General features: G+C 38.9%; 1 long non-coding RNA gene across 1 annotated transcript; it reads right to left on the bottom strand.

Annotated features, from left to right (window-relative positions):
* Window positions 1–865: 865 nt before the first annotated feature.
* Window positions 866–4,028, bottom strand: LOC148184841 (uncharacterized). The gene is made up of 3 exons (XR_015772004.1): window positions 3,840–4,028; window positions 3,101–3,213; window positions 866–1,598 (listed from the first exon to the last, which is right to left on the bottom strand). It is a non-coding gene; the product is annotated as an uncharacterized LOC148184841 (long non-coding RNA).
* Window positions 4,029–11,963: the final 7,935 nt, after the last annotated feature.

Here is an 11,963-nt window from a genome sequence, read left to right as displayed (position 1 = left end):
GGTACTTATATTGTGACTATATTTTATGCTGGAAAGTGATAAATTGTGGAGGATAATTCAGGTAAGTAAAAATGAATTCTTTCCATTTACCCAATAGTAAGAGTATGACAACCACACTCTTATCTCAAATATTCCATTATAGTACTAAAAGTTAGATGAAACATGTCCAAACCAGTTTAACAGACTGTAGAAGGGTTGAGTCCAATTGCATTCCTTTGAGAAAAAGTTTCTATTCAGTAAGGATAAGGATGGCAGGTTAAGGATATGAAGTATTTAAAATTTCATTCTGACAAATAATTTTATTTACTATCATTATTATTTTTTAAGAATAAAAAAATTTTCACATGTCTTTTTGAGAGACTCATAGATAAAATAATTGAGAAATACTTAACTATAAAATCCCTTCTTTCCTAAGGAGAAACAGAAACTCTAAGCCGTAAGTTGCATTACTTAAAGTATTGCAGTGCATTTCTCACACACAGAATTTTTGCACAGTGTCTTATACATCATTTAAATAACCCTGTACATAAAATTGCTTTCACAGACAACAGGGAAAAGCCTGCTTTAAAACTAGCAGACAGGACAAAAAAAGTTGCATCCATTTTTTTTCTGTTTGATTATATCAGATGAAAGAAAATTTACTTCTAGGGATGATATATTTTGTCAAGGTTACATTCTAAAAGTTGAGACACCTGTTAGCTAGCAACTGAATTAGAGACATTACATTCTTTTAATAGAAAACACGAATCAGTAGTGGTGATCTACCATTTATTGAAGTGAACTCTGAGCCGACTAACAGCATTTCCATTAGTTGTGCAGTACTACAGGGCATGATGGAATAAAGTCATATTCTTGGGGCTAGAGGTTATTTACTTACTGTTGTTTATATCTGTGTTTTATTAGTGTGTTTAACAGTTTGAAGTTAATTTCAAAAGTCAAGGGGTTGCTTGTTAGTGCTTTTTTGTCCTTTTTTTTTTTTAATGGCTGGCTCTTTCATTTCATATATAAACACATGTACAGTACATGAACAGTGGCTTGGTGTTACATTCCACTCCAGAGTCTAGTCTCTATGGTTCTCTGTGACTTAATGCTGTGGCAGGACTGTCATTGAAAACCTCACAATAGACAAGTGAAAAGACCCTTAAATATTCTCTTGGTTTTAGGTCCTGATCCAGAAAGTTTCAAACACATGAAACCCCCATTCAGTGACACATTTCACTTAAAAATGCTGTGAACATTTTTTCAACCTCAGATCTCAGAGAAACTTACATGGCATAGGTATCTCAAGTGGAGGGAAGGATACCTGAAGAGAGAGCATATCTTATTTGGTCTGGAGAATCTCAGACATGAGTACAGACTGGGAGAAGAACTCATTGAGAGCAGCAGAGAAAGACTTGGGGGTTCTTGTGGATGAAGGGCTGGACTTCTGCCAACAGTGTGTACTCACAGCCCAGAAGTCAAATCACATCCTAGGTGGCATCAAAAGCAGCATGGCCAGAAGGGCAAGAGATGTGATTCTCCTCCTCTACCTTCATGAGACACCACGTGGAGTGCTGCACCTCCAGCTCTGGAGTCCTCAGCCCAAGAGAGGCATGGACCTGTTAGAGTGAGTCCAGAGAAGGGACATTAAGAAGATCAGAGGACTGGAACATCTCTCCTATGAAGACAGGCTGAGAGACATAGGTCTGTCCAGCATGAAGACTCCTGGAAGGATTAATTGTATCTTTCCTTTTCCAAAGGAGGTATATAAAAAGGAAAAAACAAAAAGAAGAAAAAAGAAGGGCTATAAAAAGGAGACAAGCAAAAGAGTGTGATTGGCTTGTGAGATTTTCTTTCCAAAGTAATTGTGACATAAATATATGAAAGTACACAAAGACAACTTTATATGGACTTTCTTGCTCTTTCCAGTCTTTTCTTGGTTTAGTACTCTTTTTTTTCACTGAAAATTTTACTTATAAGTAGCTTTCTAGTTGTATTTTATGTTCATATTACCATTTTTGCAAGCCAGTTCTACATAAGATAGACCACAAAATGTCACTAGTGTTTCTTTTATTGAACAGCTTTCTACTCTACAAACTTTCATAAAGATGCTTACCTTTAACAAATGTTACTTGGGCATTATTTCAATTCTTTTTTCTGAGTCAGAAATATTTATATTTTCATGTAAATTCTTTTAGCATGACTTGCCATTGGTAGTTACTTTATTTTAGAATTTTAGTGGTTTTTACCACCATGACATCCAAACACTTGAAAAATGCATGTGGATTTAATCCCAGATCAAGGCTTCCATTCCATGGAAGCTTGGGACTATGTTCCACACCTCTCCAAAAGGGCTGATTGTTCACTTTCCATCAGAATCAATGCTGTAGAGACTCAGGAACTAAACAGTCAATTGCTTTTCAAAAAACATGTACACACAGTAAGAAATAAGACTTCCAACTGAATTTGGTTTGAAGATTCTGGAATTGCAAAATACAGAACAATGCTGCAGGAGTCCGTATGCTGTTTCATTGTTAGATGTGTTTATACTGAGAAAAGGAAAAATAAAGACAGCAACAAAAAGAAAATGTGGCTTGAAAAACCATGTGCAGAGAGAAACCGATATTTTCTCTCTGCAGAAAACATTGCCCTCAAATCAGAGCTGATTAACAAGGCCAGGGATATTTTCATTGTCTTTCTTGCAAGCCATTGAATAACATCTGAGCTATTTTACAGCCTAAAATCTCTGGAAGCTCTATCAATTCAACTAGTAATCCTTAACAAGAAAAATGGCTATTGGATAGTAATGGCACATCCATGACCATTCTTTCTTCTTGTCTCTATGACACCTCTAAAAATTTGTGGCGGTCATGAAGACATGATACACATTCCACAAGCTCTATGTGTATTGTTCTTTTTAAACTTTGTGTTCTTTAAAATTTGTGGTCACGTATTAGGATGGTAAAAATTAAAAAAATTTCCTTCAAAAATATTTAGAAGAGGCATTTTTAATACCTTTTCTATAAGCACTGAAATTCATAGGGTATCTGAAGTTAGAAGGGAACTGGCCAAATCGGGTCAGTAAATGAGTAAAACTGTCCTGTGATCGAGAGTCACCTACCTTGCCTTCTTAGTGTGCCATACTTAACTGAGGCTCAGATGGGTCTGATGATGGCTTTGACTAATCTTGTCTCACCTGTTGCCACGACATACTTTACCACATCTCTTTGCTAGCTGCAGTTTTGGAGATAAAAAAAAAGAACATTTCCTCTGTCTCCACAAGCCACACATTTGCTGCATAATTCACATTGGCAGTGTCCACTTTTCTTTAGTACAGTCCCGCTCTGCTTTTTTTTCCATGCACTTTATGGTTCAGGCTCTTGCTTCTGTCGCATCTCTGGATAGCCCAGACCAGTCAACTGTTCTCATCCTTGGGGCTATGCTGCTTATCCGCATATACCTACCATTCCTATTGCTTGTGACTGTGGAGGCAGCTGGACCACAGCTGAGAGGCCACTCTTGCCCCAGGACTTGCCCTTCCTCTGGTCCAAGGCCTGGACAATGTCATCATCTCTTTAAGGCTCTGACAGGTCCTTGGCCTTGAATACCAAGGACATCACCAGCCACTAATGGGGTATAAAATACCCATTCAAAATCTTGCTATGGGCAAAAAGAAGTGCATGACTTTTATGGAACCAGGATTTCTTGTTAATATAAATAATTTTTTCACAGTCCAATAAAAACCACAATCAACTGCTATTACTAGTCCAGTTACAATGCCAGTTGCCTGTATAAAAATTAATACAGAAAGTTCTCATTCATAATACATTTAAAATAGTTCTATCATGACATTTTCCTACCATCTTTCTCTTCTACTCTGGTGCTGTGGTTGCCCTTCCAACATTCTTCAGGAGCATAGCTTGAAAATTTTAGATTTCCCAGATGAATTTACATATTACAAGGGAAGGATAAAACTTGATGCTTTGTGGTTCTCAGAAGCAGGATGGCAAATGTAGCTGCATCTTCCTGAGGCTCCTCTTTGGGTTCTCTTTTCCCTTTCCTTTGACACAGAGGGCTTTCCTCTGCACCTCTGAGGTCTTTCAGGACATCATCCCTGGCCAGCTGATTGCAATCCCTGAACTAATGGCAGTCATATGATTATGGTAATTTCAACCAGCTGCTTCCAACCAGCTCAAGCCATCCAAGGCTGGCCTGTCCCCCTGAGAGAAACCTGCCACCGTATCGTTGGATGTGTACGGAGGGTAGCAAAAGTGTACACTATTTGCAATGAAAAGACAACATCAATTAACAACCCCCTTTCGAATAGAAGCATGCTTATTTTCTTTTTCTGAAAATATATAAATGCATATTATGAAATTGCAGATGCCTTAATTTAATTTATTTGAAGCTTAAGTTGGTTAGGATGTCAAAAGTTTCTGAGAATTGTCAAAAACTACTTTGTTCTTTGTTTTCCTTTTAATGGAGTAACATACGTTATTTTGTCGTGACCAATACCTTATCCCATATATCAAAACACGCTTGTCCTTTAGAAAAGAATTAGGTATTGAGCTATAGTTGAACCTGTAGAATCCTACAATGATTGACTTAATTTTGTGACTCAAGCATAATTGCACTTTTCCATATACAGCTCTTTTTGGGAAAAGGTCAGCCTCTATTCAATTGCCACCAAACACGAAGGTCATAGAAAAAGTTCTGGTAAAATATAAATATTACCACCTTCAGCAAAATGTATCTCTAGGATTTTTTGATTCACTCAGTAATACAGTTTTTCTTGTTGACTCTTAATGACCTTTCCATAATGCTCTTCTTTATTAATATCACAGAATCATGGAATCACAAAATATGCTGAATTGGAAAGGACCCCCTGGAATCATTGAGTCCAACTCCTGACCCTGCACAGCAAGAGTCCTCCAGAGTCACACTATGTGCCTGAGAGCGTTTTCCAAATGCTTCTTGAACTCTGCTAGGCTGTTGCTGTGACCACTTCCCTGGGGAGCCTGTTCCAGTGCCCAGCCACCCTCTGAGTGTAGAATCTTTTTCTAATATCCTGCCTAAACATCTGACACAGCTTCAGGCCATTCCCTTGGATCCTGTCACTGATCAGGAGAGTGAAGAGATCAGTGTCTGCCCCTCCTTTTCCCCTCAGGAAAGCTGGAGACTGCAATGAGGTCTTCCTGCAGTGTTCTCCAGGCTGAACAGATGAAGTGACCTCAGCCACTCCTCATACATCTTCCTGTCAAAGCCCCTCACCATCTTTGTTGCTGTTCTTTGGACACTTTCTAATAGTTTAATAACTGTCTTATGTTCTGGTACCCAAAACTTCCCACAGCACTCCAGTGTGGTGAGGCCACTCTAGTGCAGAGCAGAGCAGAGAAGGACAATCCCCTCCCTTGTCTGGCTGGCGGTGCTGTGCCTGATGCACCCCAGGACACAGCTGGCCCTCCTGGATGCCAGGGCACTGCTGACTCATATATGTCTCTGTATTCCCTGTAGGTGAATAAATAAGAAAAAAAAAAAATCTGCAAGTCCTAGAATATTATAAGAGTCAGGCTTATGTGAAAAGAGGGGCCCATTTTACTAGAACATTTCTCTCAGAAACAGCTTTCATACAAATAATTTATTTTACAGTTTCTTTTCACTGTAAATAACAATTTACAAATCCCAGTCTCTTATAGTAGAGCTAAGGAGCAGAGCTGTGTGAAACATACATTTTACACCTGGAACTTTGATGAAATGGAGCCTGGTTTTTGAATTAAAATATGTTGTGCAAATTCCTACAATAGAAGGAAGAAATCATATAGGCAGATGATGGTATCAAGGCACACGTTTTACCACCAAATTCTTTAGTATTTCCTGGATTTGGGAACACACAGCAACTGACTCCTGATTTCAGACTGTGGTGATGTCTCAGTATGCAGTCATGCATATTGTCATATTGTATCTTATCAAATCTGAAATATAATGACACATGTATTAACATAAAATCAATATGTAGAATAAGTACACATTTTTGAATGCTTGCTAGAATAAGTCTTGTTAGAAGTCCAGAGGAGGACCATGAAAAAGATCAGTGTTGGAAGTTGGAACACTTCTCCTATGGATAGAGACTGAGTGAGTTGGGGTTGTTCATCCTGGAGAAGATGGCTCCTGGGACACTTTATTATGCATTTTCAATACTTAGAGGGGACTTATAAGCAATACAGAGAGAGACTTTATCACGGTCTGAAGTGACAAGTCAAGGGGAAATTCTTTTAAATTGAGAGAAGGTACATTTAGGTTGGACATAGGGAAGAAATTTTGCTATGGTGAGGAGTGAGACACTGGAACAGATTGCCGAGACAATTTGTGGATTTCCCATCACTGGAAACGTTCAGTGAGGTTGAAAGGACTTTGAACAGGGAAAGGTATCCTGGGCCATGGCAGGCAGGTTTAACTAGACAATCTTTCAAAATTCTTTCTAACCCAAACCCCTCTGTGATTCTATGAACTTTAACCCACTTAAAGCAGAGTTATTTGAAACTTCCTATAGTGAAGCTATTTAAACTGAATCCTTGCTTTTTTATGGACTTCTATCTCCCTGGAGATTTTGCTTCAGTGAAGAAACAAACTTGCATTGCAGACAAGCAAACCCTCACTTGAGTATGTATAATGCATAATTTACACAGTAAATACAGATATTTAGGAAGAGTGACAGCATAAATATATGAACAAATGAAGATAAGAGTTTATGTGTAAAAGTATATCCATTAATGCATCTGGAATCTAGACAAATAAACAAATTTTAAAAGTTAGTCTCTATGGCTGCTCCTCCAATCAGAGTTCCTTTCAGAGAATTGAGTTCTCTTGCTGGTTCATCTTTACTGACCTGAAGATTCAGACTGACAACCAAATTGCTTCCTGTCATCTAGGCTTTGACAACTGTTGTGTCTATTTCTAAGAAATGCAAAGTAATACAGTATTGTTTAACTCATTCATTGTAAGTCATTGATCATTCTAAAGTATCTAAAAATAAAAAATAACAAAATTATAGTATTCATATAAGCATATTTCCTTTAAAAATATATTTTTAATCTGCTACATCACACTAAAGTTCTCTAAATGAGATGGTCTGAAAAACTGGAAGTATTGCTGTCTCAAAACCTTTTGGGTGTGAGTATGGGGGAAGGGACAGGTCAGGCCTTGTTCTGGTGAGATGATGCCCTGCCCTGCCCTGCCCTGCCCTGCCCTGCCCTGCTCTGCACACTACAAACTGCACACCCCACACTCCCAGGCCTATATCAAAACCCTGCAGTGGCCACCAATCCCTGGCATACTAGAAGATGCCCCACACCTGCCTCTGGAGACCCAATCCATTACCAGAGTGGCCAAATAAGTAGAGGTCCATCTGGGGGAAGGGCCCAGGAAAGCCAAAGGGTTCTTAAAGCAAGACATGGGCTAAGTTAATGCTTTGTGAAGTGTTTTATGTTGATTGAATCCTGCACTAAACTGTCAGAGTTCTCTGATTTTCTGAAGTTGCCAGTAAAGGTTTTTGTTGTTTTGACTTCCTGAAAATATATTGTTGGTGCCTTTTCCATGCATTTAAATCAGACCACAGGAAAAACTCTAAGCCCTTTTTTAAGTCTTGTCAACAAAGTGTTTTAGGGGCTTACATAAGGATATTGTATTGTGTTTGCATGGCCAGGTCTTGGTTGTGGTGGGGGGTACAGGAGTGGCTTCTGTGAGAAGTTACTAGAAGCTTCCTCCATATCTGGCAGAGCCAATGGTCTGAGATGGACCCACCACTGGCCAAGGCTGGTCAGTCAGAAATGGTGGTAATGCCTCTGTGATAACATATTTTCTATTTATCAAACTGATTCAAAATTTAATCACACTTACTCTAATATTTTTAATAATATTTTAAAATTAATGTACAACACATGTGTCAAGTGGTTTACTAAAGTGATTTAGAAACATGAAAAAACATTTCAGTAACCTATGTTTTTATATAATATATTTTCATTGCTTCTCTCCTGTAGCCTTTCTTTTAACATTTTATCTTTCTTTGACTAAGAACCTACTTTTACAAAAACCCAAAACTGATGGAATCTCTACTTAGATTAATAAGTCCTTCCAGCTTTGGTTGGAATGAGCTTTGGCATTTATAACCCTTGACTGTACTGGGCAGATGGTAATGCAACAGGGATCATCTGATCTGCTTGTCACTTCAGGTCTACAGTGAAGTGACAAAAGCTTTTTCTTCGTGTTAAGCAAACACCTTACCCTGAGACACTGTGAAGATTTCTCCATCTAAAATGGTCTCTGCACCTATGGTTCCTTGAATCACAAGCTGGAATTCACAGCAGGCAAGAAACAAATTTTATTATGGATAGCTGAATTTTGAAGACTTCAGGATTCAGAGGATTTTTCTTTTCTAGTTCACTGCAGTAAAAAGATAAAGTCAAATTGTATGGACTTTTAGGCACAGAAGGTTATTCAACCACAGCACAATGGATGCATATGTTTCTGTCCTCAGTGCAGCTGGTGATGAAGCTGAGGACACATTCCTGATAAAAACATGTGTAACAAGCATATATTGGAGTGAGCAGTGTTTGGCTTATTTTTAGGCTGATCAGGATCAATCAGCCTCATTTTCCTGATTCACAACCATACCTGCACTGATCTCTCAAATACTAGAATAAATTTCAAGTCTGACCAAGGCCTTGGACCTCTTATGCAGTCATTACCTCTTACCATATTGAGTTTCCTGGTGGTGACACATTTGTGCCTACCCTGTAGTAGATCTCCAGGCTGTGGTCCTCTCCGTTTTCATGTGTCCCCAGTTTCTACCGAGGCAGTTGGACTCTTTGTTGGGGGAGGAGGGGGTGTCTCTCTCCAGATGTTGCTGTGATTCATTTACTACTTCCTGAATGGTCCAACTTGAAGTTTACTAGCTCTTCTACACATACACTCAGATCAAGTTGCTCAGACATACAGAAAAAGCAAGTCTGAAATATGATTAAGAAGGACAGAGTGTATCAATAAACACAGGAGTCTGCTAAACTAGACCTGTTTGGTCAGACCCTACTTGCAGTCAACCCATTCCTTTTAACAGTTTTCCTTATGCTTTCCCATCGTTGTTCTTCCCTGTTCCACTTTAATATATACTTTCCCCTGCCTTTTGCCCTTATCTGAGACACTCCATTTTAAAGGTTTGTATAGTACCAGAATTTCCTCACTGAATTTAATAAAAAAATTGTAGAGCTGTTTAGGCAGTAATCCCATTTGATTTGGATGGTGTTTCAAAGGGAGGCTTTCTTTCCTTGACCCCTTGGAGAGTTTCACACCAGGGATAATGGTCTAATCATTGTTCTTTGATGGTTTAAGGGGTATTAGATCTAAGGTTCATGGTCCATCATTGTTCAACTGATTCTAGCTAGGTCTCTGTGTTTAACTGGATTAGCTTTTACTCACAAAACCTAATATTCCATATAGTGAGCCAATTTGCAGTGAAGTGACACAAACATTTACTTCATATTAGAGCAATACCTCACCTTAACACATTGTGGAGATGTGCCTCTGTAAAATGATTTGTGGTTGCCATGCCTTCCATCATTAATTGAAATTTTAAGCAGACAAGAAACTGTTTTTCTTCATGAAATGCATTTAATTCTGGAAGATAGCACAGCGATCCAAGATTAACACATTTTGTGATGATCAGTCATACCAGGAAAGGCTTGTAGCAGCAATCATCCTTGATTAATCCAAACAGATCACAGGAAAGAGTCGGTGTGATTCTATGAAAGAAAGAAGGTGTTAGAAACTACTGTACCTCAATATAAGGAAATTCCTTCTTGGTGTGTAGGACTCTCCATCAGATGTTGATGTGCTGTGTGCAGTTTTGGACACCACAATTTAAAAAAGATGTTAAGCTATTAGTGAGTGTCCAGAGGAGGGCCAAGAGGATGGTGAAGGGTCTGGAGGGAAGCTTTATGAGGGGCATCTGAAGTCAGTTGGATTGTTCAATCTAATTCTCTTGTCTAAGAGAAGACACTGAGGGGAGACCTCATTGGGGTCAACATCCTCATGAGGAGAAGCAGACAGGCAGGTACAGATCTCTTTACTCTCATGACCAGTGACAGGACTCAAGGAAACAATATGAAACTGGTCAGGAAAGATTTAGGTGGATACCAGGAAAAGATTTTTCACCCAGAGGGTGGTTAAGTACTGGAACAGGCTCCTCAGGTGAGTGGTCACATCACCAGCCTGTCTGGGTTCAAGATACATTTGGACAATGCGCTCAGACACATGGTGTGACTCTTGGGCTGTCCTGTGCAGAGCCAGGAGTTGAACTAGATGATCCTGATCGGCCCCTTCCAGCTAAGCAGATTTGATGATTCCATGAATCCATGATTCTATTCTATGGGTCTATAATTAAAATCCATAACTAGAGGATTGAACTGAGTTCATTTTGAGTTGGACCATTCTTCAAAGAGAGAGGGAGCAATATATTTAACCATATGTGGGAGGGAAGAGGAATTGTCCACTGTTCTGGATATATTTCATATGTTATATATTTTCATATATAAACCATAACATGTTTTTTATGAAAGGCAGCACTGTTTACCAAGAACTGTTTTTGAAAGCTGTCGAAGAAAACTTCTGTGACTCTGATAGAATTCTGTATTGTAGTAGCTAACAGTAAACTTAGAGCATTTAAAGTCAAATAAGATTTCCTGTGTCTTTACTCTTTTTTCCTATGAGGGATGTGGTTTTGTACAGCCGCATCTGATTGAGGCTAATCAGGATAAACACAAAGACCAGAAAGGATCAAGGGAACAGTGACAGTCAAGAAACCATATTAACCCAATCAGTGCAAACCCGGGTCCTGGAATTGGCTACTCTTTCAGATGATTAAAGAAGAGGATTAGATCATTGTTCTTGATGTGAAACCTGTCAAGCTGATGCAACTAAACAAATTCTCTGAGATGCCACAAAAAATAAAGGGCACTATTGCCTCAAGATAGAACCATTGTGGTTTTAGATTAAATTGATAGTGTGGAGACTAAACGGATTTGTTCCCAAAACACATTAGTGACAGATACATGCAATTTTTATGAATTATGCAGTTTCCCTGTTCCCTAAGGAGATGTCAGGGTTCAGAACAAAACTCAATCAGTGAGGTGATTTCAGCTGTGTGGAATGCACTGTCCTTGGACTGTGCCAAGAATCTCTGTGGTGTGTCTTGGGTGTTTTTGGAATCTCAGATCTTTCTCCTGATAACTTTCCTGGAGTCATACTGGGAACCACAAGGGTAAAGATCATCAGGGAATACCTGGTTCATCACAGACCACTTCTCTGTCACCCAGAACCAAAGAACTGGCTGTCACTGTCACTTGTAGTCACCGTCTGCCCATCTGGGAAGCTCTTTGTCTTGTCTACAACTTCACAGTGATTGACGGGCTGTGGTCAAGATACTCCATTCTGCTAAACAGGTTAGTCCCTTGTCTGATAAGGTTAGGCAAAGTTCATGTGCTAACCTTGTAGCCAGCAAGGCCCAGCTGCCATGCCACTTGCATATACCATGAGATGCAGGGGGTGCACATAAGTTTGAAATTGTCAAAATTTTTCATGGAGATTTTAGGGATGTTTGTATAATTATTTTATATAATAGCTTCTTTAGCTATATGCAATGCATACATTTACATGCACAATATATGGACAGCTATAATTTAATAAATTTTAGGTGGTTATTTTCAGATAGTTGTATAATAAATATAATGCATTTTTATGATTAGGCATTATAGTTTTGATATATTCATCTCTTCATATGAAGTTAGTTGCCTTTAGGCAGCTTCATGCATGTGAGGTAATGGCTGCATAATGTGTGCATCCCAGTATATCTTCTAGTTACACAAGTTCCTTAGGATTTATCTTGCATCCTGATGAACAGGAAATCAAAGGGGAAGGAGACCAATATGGATGAA

This window comes from Pseudopodoces humilis, chromosome 2 (assembly GCF_049639895.1).
Source record: "Pseudopodoces humilis isolate 2021_Gansu_Grassland_sample_001 chromosome 2, ASM4963989v1, whole genome shotgun sequence".
Lineage (NCBI taxonomy): Eukaryota > Metazoa > Chordata > Aves > Passeriformes > Paridae > Pseudopodoces > Pseudopodoces humilis.
The sequence above is the reverse complement of the archived record's forward strand: the minus strand, read 5'-3'. Positions and strand labels throughout refer to the sequence as shown.